Genomic DNA, 11877 nt, shown 5'->3' on the forward strand with positions numbered 1-11877 from the left:
TATCTTACGTTTCTTTCCTAAAGCATCATTGTTTACTTTTCAAATTTAAGTCTGCAGATCTTCTGGAATTTATATTTTTATATCCTATGCAGTAATGATTAATATTTTTCCCATATGGATATCCAGCTGACTGAGAACCAATAGTTGACCCTTGGACAACATGGGTTTAAACTACACAAGTGCACTTATACGAGGATTTTTTTGAATAGTAAATACTGCACTACTACACGATCCAAGGTTGGTTCAATCCTCAGATGCAGAATTGCCGATTATGGAGAAACCGTGTACGTACAGAGGACTGGCTATAAGTTATACTTGGATTTTCAACTTAGCAGAGGGTTGGCACCCCTAACCCCCTTGAACCCTAGTTCAAGGATCAACTGTATTAACAAGAGTTCTTTCCCCTCTCTGCTGCAGTGTTTTCTTTTCTTTCTTTTTTCTTTTGGCCGTGCTGCGTGGCTTGCAGGATCTCAGTTCCCTGACCAGGGATTGAACCAGGGTCACCACAGTGAAAGCGCCAAATCCTTACCACTAGACCACCAGGGAGCTCCCTGCAGTGTTTTCTTTTTACACATTGTTATAATGTCTGTTTCAACATGGATTTTGATGTCTATTATCTTGTCTATCCTTGAGCAAACACCAGACTATCTTATATTGTAGATTTATAGTAAGGTTTAATGTGACTAATATCTTTCTTTTCATTCTTCTTTCAGATTGCCCCAGCTCTTCTTTTATTTTTTATTTTTATGTTTTTTTAGATGTTGGGGGTAGGAGTTTATTTACTTATTTTTGCTGTGTTGGGTCTTCGTTTCTGTGCGAGGGCTTTCTTTAGTTGTGGCAAGCGGGGGCCACTCCTCATCGTGGTGCGTGGGCCTCACTATCACGGCCTCTTGTTGGGGAGCACAGGCTCCAGACGCGCAGGCTCAGTACGTGGCTCACGGGCCTAGTTGCTCCGTGGCATGTGGGATCTTCCCAGACCAGGGCTCAAACCCGTGTCCCCTGCATTAGCAGGCAGATTCTCAACCACTGCGCCACCAGGGAAGCCCCCAGCTCTTCTTGTAGCTCTTTGCTTTCCCACATAATATTTGTAAACATCTCATCAATTTCCAAGGGAAAAAAATGCTGATGTTTTTATTGGGGTTTGATTGAGCCTATAGATCATTTTGAGGATTACTGATAGCTTTGTAATATTGAATCTTCAAGCCATGAATATCACTATTTTTAAGAATTTCTCTTGGAGAAAAATAAAAGTGGATCCCATGTAATAAAATGTACATAAATAGACTCCAAAATATTTAAAGGACCTACATGTGAAAGATAAGTCTAGAAAGTTAATTTTTAAAAGGTAGAAATATATTTTTTCACCTGAGGAGTTTCAGAAGCACAGATGTTAAGAAATTATTGGTTTATTATCTTATAATTAAAGATTTCTATTCCATGAAGAACACAAGAGAAAAATTTTAGAAACACGTGCCCAATTAGGAAAGGATACTTGTAATTGGTAAAACTGAAAAGGTATTAATAATCAGAATATGTAATAGAAATGAGGAAGAAAAAGATAGCATCCACATTAGAAAATGGGGCAAAAGTTTTAAGTAGACACTTATAGATGAAGCTACCAAGCATTTGAAAAAAAGATCAAACTTATTAGAAATCAGAGAAATTTAACTAAAACAAGATACTACTATACATTTAATACACTAGCAAAACGGTGATGAGTCGTCCAAATGAAGGTAAGTGGTTGCACAAAAACCTGACGTGCAACTCTTTGGTAATCTGGACTGGTGTAGCCGTTCAGGAAGTCAATCTGGCTATATTATTAAAGTATACATATTTGCTATGAAATAATTTCACTCGGGTATGTGTTCCAAAGAAATTCTCAGATACGTCTATAAACAAATGTAAGAAGATGTTTATTTTATTATCATTGGCATGGCAGTTGGAAGAGTACAGGTAAAATGTGGGTGCAGAAAATGGAACTCTATGAAACAAATTAGATAGAGGGGTGAATGTTTTTTTTGTTTGTTTGTTTTTCTGCGGTACGTGGGCCTCTCGCTGTTGTGGCCTCTCCCGCTGCGGAGCACAGGCTCCGGACGTGCAGGCTCAGCAGCCATGGCTCACGGGCCCAGCCGCTCCACGGCATGTGGGATTTTCCCAGACTGGGGCATGAACCCGCGTCCCCTGCATCGGCAGGCAGACTCTCAACCACTGTGCCACCAGGGAAGCCTGGATGGGTGAATCTTAAAAATATACTCCTGAATGAAGGAAATAAACACCAGAATGAATTTTATGACACAATATTATTTATATGAATTGAAAATATACACAAGTGCACATTTTGCACAAGAACACACCCAAAAGAAAACACATCAAACAAATTAGAATGGTAGCTTACGGGGTAGAGAAGGGAGTGGAGGGTGCCATAGGGAACAGGAGGTGAATAAATAAAACTTAATCATGTTACCGTATTTCATCATGCTATATCCAAGATTTCACTTTCCTTGTAGTGGAAAGAAATCCTGTGTGCTATGTTGGCTTAAGTCAGGAATAGTTCTTGGAGGATATTTTCCTGAAAGAATTTGGAACACATTTTTGAAAAAATCTTTGTTTATACTATGGATGATCTTTTTTTGTTTGTTTTGTTTTTTTCTTTAATTTCTGTTTTGTGGGTGTGTGTGGGATCTACTTTATTTTTGTATTTCATTCATCTGATCTTATATTTTTCCATCTGCCTTCTTCAGTTTTATTATTCATTTATTAATTTCCTGAAATGGATGTTTTCTGAATCAATTTTCAACTTCCTTTCTACTTTATTTGTTTTGTTTTGTTTTGTTTTTGTTGTCCTTGCTGTACGCGGGCCTCTCACTGTTGTGGCCTCTCCCGTTGCGGAGCACAGGCTCCGGACGCCCAGGCTCAGCGGCCATGGCTCACGGGCCCAGCCGCTCCGTGGTATGTGGGATCTTCCCGGACCAGGGCACGAACCCATGTCCCCTGCATCGGCAGGCGGACTCTCAACCACTGCGCCACCAGGGAAGCCCCCCTTTCTACTTTAATATATGCTTTTAAGGCTCAACATTTCCCTCTATGTATGTGTTCCAATCTCCAGATCCAATTATGAATTTGAATGTTTCTCTTCATGGTTCTGTCAACGTTTGCTTTATAAAGTATCAGCTGAAGTTATTAGTTTCTGAGAATTTGAAACTTTTATGACTGTGAAGTGTCCCTCCGTATGTCAAGTAATGCTTTTTCCTTCCCCTTAAAGTTCACTTGGTCAAATAGCAATGTCACAGATTTTATAATTACAGAAATAACTTGAGACCTAGGATGTTGATGTCTGTCTCTAGAAAGGATTTTCCCTTGCTTCTGCACGGGTTGTAAGATGCTAACAAAACACGTTCACCTTTACACAATTTCAGGGAATGAGGTGTTTTGGCGTTTGGCTTCAGTCCCTGCCAAAGAAAGCCCAGTTTCCTTCTCCCCTTATTCCAATGGTGAAACTCTTTGGGGTTTACCAGGAAGCCTTCGTGGCTGTTAATGCTTTTATGTCGCTTAGCCTCTTGAAGACGTCCAAAATTCGACTGAGTTTGTACGCCTTTCAATGAACAGAATCTACACTCTTCTGAGGCCTACACAGTAGAACGGCAAGACGGCCTGAGACCTTCTCAGGGATTCCGGAAAGTGAAAACCAGAGTGAAAACATGTAGTCCAGAGCTCGTGCCGGTAGACACCCCCGCACCCACCCTTGCATTCTGGGACATGTAGTCCAGAGCTCGTAAACTCGTGTAGTCCCATATACTGCAGCTACAGTAACGCCTCGCTGTAAAGGTTTACCCGCGGAATTCTGGGAAATATGGTCCAGGAGTTCCGGGTTAGTCGCAGGCACTTCCGCCCCAGGAGGACACGTAGCAGCCATGTTCTGCCTGGTGACGGTGTTTCAGGTCCGCTCTTCACGACCCATTCAAGCTTCCCCTTTGCAGACCTTTCATTTGGGGAGAAAGAGGAGGAGCGGCTAAAAGCGGAGGTTTGAGGGCCTGGAGTGGTGATGTACGTCCCGCGGGCGGAGCTTCCTTTGCGTTTGGTAACGTAGCCGGGATGGGGTGGGCTCAGGTCGTGCCTCCTGGGGTTTGAGGGTCTCCCCGGTTTTCTTCACCCCTAACCTGACCCCGTCCCCCACCTATGAGCTAGCCCTACCGCTTCATACGGCGTCACACTGGGTGAGTTGCTTAACTCCTCTGTGCCTCCGTTGCTGTTCGGTAAAAGGGGGGAAAAAGGAATGCCTTGTTAATATAGTGTTGTGAGGAGAAACGAGATAGCACAAGTAAAAGGTCTACAACTGCCTGATACATTGTTGGTATTAATACTACGCTAATTCGGGAGGCACCCATTTCGCAGCGGGATTCTGTGAGCCCAGGAAGCTGAATTGTCCTGGACTCCTGGCCTGTTTTGGAAGGAGAGGACTTCTAGCTGGTACGGGGGCGGAAGGGGGTGCGGTATGAATTAGTGGGGATGGAAACACAGCTCTGGTATTTCACAGTCTCCTTTCCTTCCCCAGCCCTGGCTTCTCAAAAAGCACTGCACGGAGGAAGAGGCAGCAGAGCCCCACGTGAGTAGGACTTGGCATTCTTCTACTTAAGATATTCCTATAAATTGTAGAACGTATGAGACATGGGTAAGGATGATAACTGAGCCTTGGTCACTAATTTCCATTCTAAAAGCTTTATGCAAATGAACACATTTCCATCAGGCGGTGGCTCTGTGAATTGGTACTGCTGTTTTCTCTACTTTAAGGCAGGGAACACAACCCTGTTGGCCCATCCTCACCCAGATGGTAGGAGGCAGAGCTGGGGTTGGGACCCAGGCAGTTTGAGTCCAGCAGCTGAGTTTGCTAATCCCTTTGGTATATTCTCTTTGAGCATAGGGTACTGGCTAGAATCATATCATGAAAGGAGGTTGGGACTTAATTGTGGGGACCTTGAGAGCAAGGTTTAGGCTATTTTATGAGTGTTTAAGATAGTTTTCTCAACTGGGTCATTTATTTTATTTCAAATAATATGTATATCATAGAAGTAGCATAATCATTATGGAAAAATGCAGATATATACATAAAGAACAATTTTAATTATCTGTAACTTTAGGATGTAAAGATAACAGTTGTTAATGTTTTAGTGCCTTTTTGTCTGGTTACTCTTTGTGTATGTTTCTGTGTAGTGGAGGCTGTTTTTTTTGTGGGACTGATGTTACACTGCAGTGCTACTCAAATTGTGTTCCACAAACCAGCGGCATTGGCATCACTTGGATAGAAATGCCCAGCCTTGAGCCCCATTCGAGACGTTCTGATTTATAATTTCTGCGTAGGGGGTCCAGGAGGCTGCATTCCAACAAGATCCCGCAGTAATTCACATGCACGTGAAAATTCGAGAAGCTCAAGAGAGGGTCTTTTCTGGAAACTGAGGCCGAGGAAATTGACCCTGCTGGATGTCACAGATAAAACTGAGCTGGCTTCACCAAAGGCCTACTTAGTCCAATGATTTTATTCCCCCACTAATTATTGTCAACTGTCAGGGCCCCTTTCAGAATCCTGAATTGAGCAGAAGACAGCTAGCAAGTGTAGAGTCAAAATGGAGGTCGTTAGAAGTTGTGAAGATATCTCTCTCCCAAGCTTTGGGGAGTGGAATCATTGCCATCTTTTGTACTAGATCGAACCCGGGCCCCCTGCATTGGGAATGTGGCGTCTTATCCACTGCACCACCAGGGAAGTCTCCCATTTATTTCTTAAACGTTCCTATATTTATAATGATATAATTACAATTCAGATTCCTGTCTTTTTTTCATTTGAATTAGGTATGGACTGTCAAACTATTTTTTATTGTTGTTGCAGAATCCTGGCTTTTATTAGTTCTCTTTACCTCTGTGCATAATTGTCAAAAGGGTACTTCCTGTTTAAAAAGAAACTTAACGTATTTTTATACCTTTTGTAAAAAGTTGTCCATGTCAATTTAAATATTATTGTTGCAGTCACAAAATCTTTAGGAAGACAAGCAGAGATTTTCAGAAGTCTATAAAGACTCTCACATAACAGGGCAACAACGTACGACCTCCACATGTCTGACAGTCTTCTGTTGGTAGAAATCACATCTCTAAGGATAATTTCTAACTAAAATATCATCTGCTTTTCCGCAGTTGCCAAGAAATAAGAAACCCTGACAGTGGTGTTCTCAGAGCTTCCTACCTTATGACGATCTCACGAGGTGGATGCCCGTGTTCTCCCCTACTGGCAGAAGACAGAACAGAGGCGAAGAGATGTGAATAATTTGCCCAGGGTGACACTGCTAGTGAATGGCGTAGCCTGATCAGAGCCCATGCATATTGACTCCAAAACCTACTCTGACTTACATGGTCTCTGTTTACCCCATACCCAGAATAAGAATGACCCCTGTGGAAGCTGCAGGCACACTGTGAGGGGGCCACTGTGTATGGCTGGGCAGGTCATTCCTCACACAGCCACTGAGGGGGTTCACGGGGGCATCTGGTATCTGCGTGGGGCTCTGCTCATCAAGCATAATCAGCTGTAGCCACCCCGAGGACTGGGAGCCTTGGTAATTCACAATTAGCACCACGTGGGTTAGTGACTTCTTTTTCTTTAAACCAGTTTCCAGTTTGACTTCTTCTTTCCCTGTCTGTGTTGCTTGGACTCTGCACTGCCCCAGAAGGAGAGAGAACATGAGCACATTCCAGGTGAGTAGAGCTTGCCTTTCTTGCTGTTAAAAACGCCATTTTTGTACTCAGGTTGGACACAGGTTTTCCTCTTTTTTTTCTTTTTCTTTTTTTTTGTTTGATTGGAGTATAGTTGATTTACAATGTATTAATTTCAGGTGTACAGCAAAGTGATTCAGTTATACATATATATACATATATTTTCAGATTCTTTTCCCTTATAGGTTATTACGAAATATTGGGTATAGTTCCATATGGGTTTTCTCTTTCAAGGAGAGTTTAAGCATATGAGGACCTGAGTGTGCCATGTGTGCTTTTTTTAAAATTCCTGTTAAATTTAATTGGTTTCGGTTTTAATTTTTGTTTTATTTCATCATTTTTTTTATTTTACAAGTAAAAGAAAAATTAAGGGAAATGAAGGACATCTTCCAGTCTACTGCTTACCTGCTTACAAATTAGCTGCTTTTATATTTCTGTAATCTCTTCATCATATGTATTCATGGATGTGTATTTGTATTTATAACATAGATACAGTTTTAAATTGTTTTTTTCATTTAATACTAGCTAACATTCACTTTTAATTGCTTTATCATGTTCCTGCAAACTTATGCACCTATTTTTTTTTTTTTCTGGTATGCGGGCCTCTCACTGTTGTGGCCTCTCCCGTTGCGGGGCACAGGCTCCGGACGCGCAGGCTCAGCGGCCATGGCTCACGGGCCCAGCTGCTCCGCGGCATGTGGGATCTTCCCGGACCGGGGCACGAACCCGTGTCCCCTGCATCGGCAGGCGGACTCTCAACCACTGCGCCACCAGGGGAGCCCTGCACCTATTCTTTAAACTATTCTTTATGCACAGACATTTAGTTTAAAGACTTCTCCTGTTTTAGGAGCACTACAGTGACAGTGTTCCTGATTTAACCTTTTTCTCAAAATATCTGTTCTGAAGAATATTGCCCCTTTTTGCCCTTAACATAGTAGGTTTAGGTATTCAGAATTTAAGAGGTATGTTTTACATGTGGTGCCTTGGATGTTTTTTGGTAGAATATCCAAATACGGCAGAGCACAGCAGGATCAAACTGCTGCTTCACGCAGAAAAAATCATGTATTGTTAGAAGTTTTCTCACGACCAGAGTTAGATTCAGTCTTCCCCATGCTTGAGTCAGACCCTTTGTGTATTTTATTTACCGATTTGTTTCTTTTTCCATCTTATATTTTTTTCTAATCAGAGTAATGCATGACCTTAGTTTAAAAAGTCCAGTGGTACTTAAAGCACTTGTCACTGCATAGACAGCTCAGAACAATTGTATAAAGAGGTGCTTGGTTTCATCTTTGTTTTAAATATAAAGAATCGGGGTTGTGAAAAAAGGAGGAACCAACTCAGACTCACCCAGAAAACCAAGGGTCTGGAGTCAGAGTATTGCATTCAAGCGAAAGACAGAAACGGGGAAAGAGAGAGTTTTCATTCAGAGACCTGGCATGGCCTTTTGGTTAGTTTCCACATATAACACTCCTTCTCAGCTGGTTCCCACCTCAGTGAGAAAGCAGGTGCCATCAAATACTGCCAGGACTAAATTGGTAACTGTTTCTGGGGCACTTGGCAATAATAATTAAACAGTGAAAGCTTTTTAGTTCAGGATCCAGTGGTTAGAATTCTAGGGAGTTTACTTATGAGTTGTCTGAGAGCCCCAGGTAAACACACAAAGCTTTCTCTTTCATAGCTGCACGTCCAGTGAGGCTGAGGAAAGTCAGTGTGTGGCATTGGCAGGATGGAAGGAGGGGGTGCTGGGAAGTCTGCACACCTCACAGGAGCCGGAGCAACTTCCCATCCTCCTCGTCTCCTCGGGGCTGCCCCTCTTCCACTGGCCACTGGGTATAAGATTGAGGTGGTGTTGTTTGCCGTAGGAGGCGGTGACCTTCAAGGACGTGGCCGTGGCCTTCACAGAGGAGGAGCTGGGGCTGCTGGACTCGGCCCAGAGGAAGCTGTACCAGGATGTGATGGTGGAACACTTCGGGAACCTGGTCTCAGTGGGTGAGGACAGCCTTTCTCTGCGAGTGTCTTTGTGACCTTGGTGTTTCAAGGCTTTGGGCCTCTTGAGGTGGTTCCCTGAGTTTGGGGACCAGACTTTTGCAATTCCTGTGGGACACGAGAGGATGTCTCTGGTCTTTCCAAACAGTGTGTTTCAGGTCCTTTTCAATTATTTTGTAAAAGAACTGTAAATCGGCAGTATCTTGCTGTACCTTGTGTATTCTTCTTCAGATTTCCCTCCCTGCCATTAGTGGATCATAAAGCCAATTTATTGAGCCCTACGTGTGACTTTTTAATGAAATAAAATAGTATAGAAAATATCAGAGTTTCTTAGGAAGAGTACAACACATTGCAGCAGAAACTCTGGGCGATGGCATGAGTGGTGTGAGAGCCAGTGGGAACAGATTTCATGAAAAGAGACATTGGTTAGATATAGGTCATTCAAGCTTCGTTTTGGTAATGTATACTTTTCTACCTGTGTATCTAGGTTGTGAAATAAATGCTGTTTCTTCAGTGGGTCGTGATACAAAGTTTGAAAAACACAGCTTTCAATACCTTGAATATGCAGTTGGAACTCAAATTTCTAGTAAACTTTCGCTCTAGCCCGTTCATGTTAACTTGTGACTTTGCATGTTCTCATTCTTCAAACGAGATACAAAACATATAGAAAGAGAAGAGAGGCTTTGGTTGATGAATTCAGCAACCCAGATAGAAATTTAGGTGAGAACAAAGCAGCCGTGAGTTCCTGTGGTTAGCTCTCTATCTGTTTTGCTTCTCACCAGCCCTGTGCTGTCCATCACCTGGTCCCAGTTGGAAATCTCTTTCCAGGATTATTGCATAGTCTTTGTACTGGTCACCTGTTGCCACCCTTCTCCTCCCACAGTTTGTTCTTTAGTTGGCAAAGTGATCTTTTGTAACTTTAAGTCAGGTTATGTTCTTGTTTCAAAATTCTCTTGTGGCTTCTTTTACTTAGAATAAAAACCACTTAAAGTGGCTTCTAGAGCCTTCTGTGGGCTGCTGTTCGTTCTCCACCACCTCCCTGAATACACCACCTCTCCTCCCTCTTACCCTATCTTTTCCAGACCTGCAAAGGATGCTTCTGCCACAGAGCCTTTTCCTGGTCCTTCTCTCTGCCTGGAATACTCTTTCACCTGTAATCTTTTAGGCCTCTACTTCTTTCAGTCAGTCGCCTTAAAGATGAGGAGGTGGCTGTCCTCTGACCACCCTATGGAAAATACAGTCCTCTCTTTCTTACTCTCTCTGCCCTGCCTTGTTTTGTCTCTAAGCGTTTCACTCATGTACATTTTGTTCACCTGTTTCTCACCTCTCTTTCTTCCACTGGAGGGTAATCCAGGAGTGCAGGAGGAATTCGGTCTGTTATATGTTTATTGCTCACTAGCCTCAGTGCTTAGCATAGTCTTGGTACATGACAGGAACTCTTAAATATTTCTTGAATAAACGAATGAGTTAATGGATAGAGAAATTAGCCTTCCATGAAAATAGCTAGTAGGCGGTGAACAAATCCGAGTGAATAAGGGATATTGCTAAATGTTTTTTTGTCTTCAAATGAATTCCTAGCCTAATTCTAACTTCTCAGGTGCCCATGATGTGTGTATGTGTGTGTTTGCCTTTCTGTACAAGTTGGCCCTCATCAACTTGCACAAAAAATATGTACAGAACCTGTAATTATAACCAAACTGAGTAAAATGCTTTCCCTGTGACTTTCCTTGAGCTCTCAGTAGCAGAGCAAATTCATTTGGGGAGGAAATACTGTTTTGAATGAGGATTCTTATGTCTACTTCTTAGGTAACCCTCCCATAGAAGGAAAGAAATTTCTACTTCCTTATCCCTTATACCAGGGGAGAACAGGTCTCAGAAAACAGCCAGCTGGTGAGTTAGCCTTTCCCTTAAAAGATTTGCCCCGCTGTGTCCCATTTGCCTCCTCCAAAGCCCACCTCACTAATAAGAAATCGATCTTTGTTAGCTGTACAAACATTTTGTGTGTGTGTGTGTGTGTGTGCATTTGTATGTATCTTGTAGAAGGCATTTTAGATAATGTCACCTTGAGTGCTTTGATCATTCTTTAATAGTTTCTAGTCTGTTTCTTCTCAATACTTATCACAGGCTATGGAATTTATTCCCAGCTCACTCATAAAGCCCATTCTTCACTTTGGAACTCATTCTTGTTAAAGACCAATGTATCTGTGTCCAAAAATTTTCCATGCTGTTTTTAAAGAGACAGCATTCTTCCCTAGCCTCTACATTTTGACTCCTGCTTGGCAGGGGGAGTGGAGGAACATATTAGGCAGCACAAATGCCTGAGAAGGATCCAGTGCATAGGTCTTCATGCTTTTTTTTAACCCCACTGATTCTTAGACCCTTTTTTAAAATTAATTAATTGTTGGTTGCATTGGGTCTTGGTTGCTGCATATGGGCTTTTCTCTCGTTGTGGTGAGTGGGAGCAGCTCTTCGTTGTGGTGCGCAGGCTTCTCATTGCAGTGGCTTCTCTTGTTTCAGAGCACGGTCTCTAGGAACGCGGGCTTCAGTAGTTGTGGCACGTGGGCTCAGTAGTTGTGGCTCACGGGCTTAGTTGCTCTGCGGCATGTGGGATCTTCCCGGACCAGGGCTCGAACCTGTGTCCCCTGCACTGGCAGGCAGATTATTAACCACTGTGCCACCGGGGCAGTCCCGGTTTTTAGCCCCTTTCATATCCTCCTCAGCACTAACCCCCTTGGTGTGCTGCCGCCTCGGGTGCAGCCTTTCAACTTAAGCCAAACTGTACTTTCCAGTCCTTTTCCTGTATCTGATACCTGACTTGTAAAAGCTGTTTCGCTTCTCTGACTTGGTTCAAACTTAACCTGGGATTCAGAATTGTAGAGAATCCTAGAAATCAAACTGAGTTCACCTGTGCATGCATTTCTTGAGCCCTGACTAACTGCTAGGCACTGTTAAAGCTGTGAGCACAGCAAAATGCTTGTCTTTATTGATACTGTGTTATGGTAGGAATGACATGTAATTTTTGAAAGATGATTGAAATAGTATGTCAGAGTAGTCATTTGGTTTTAAATGGGTTTCATTAATGCTAAGTATTTGGGAGTTTAACAGACCATCTCTTGGTTTCTGTTAGTATATAAACCA

This window comes from Mesoplodon mirus (assembly GCF_964341445.2).
Source record: "Mesoplodon mirus genome assembly, contig: SUPER_14_unloc_1, whole genome shotgun sequence".
Taxonomy (NCBI): domain Eukaryota; kingdom Metazoa; phylum Chordata; class Mammalia; order Artiodactyla; family Ziphiidae; genus Mesoplodon; species Mesoplodon mirus.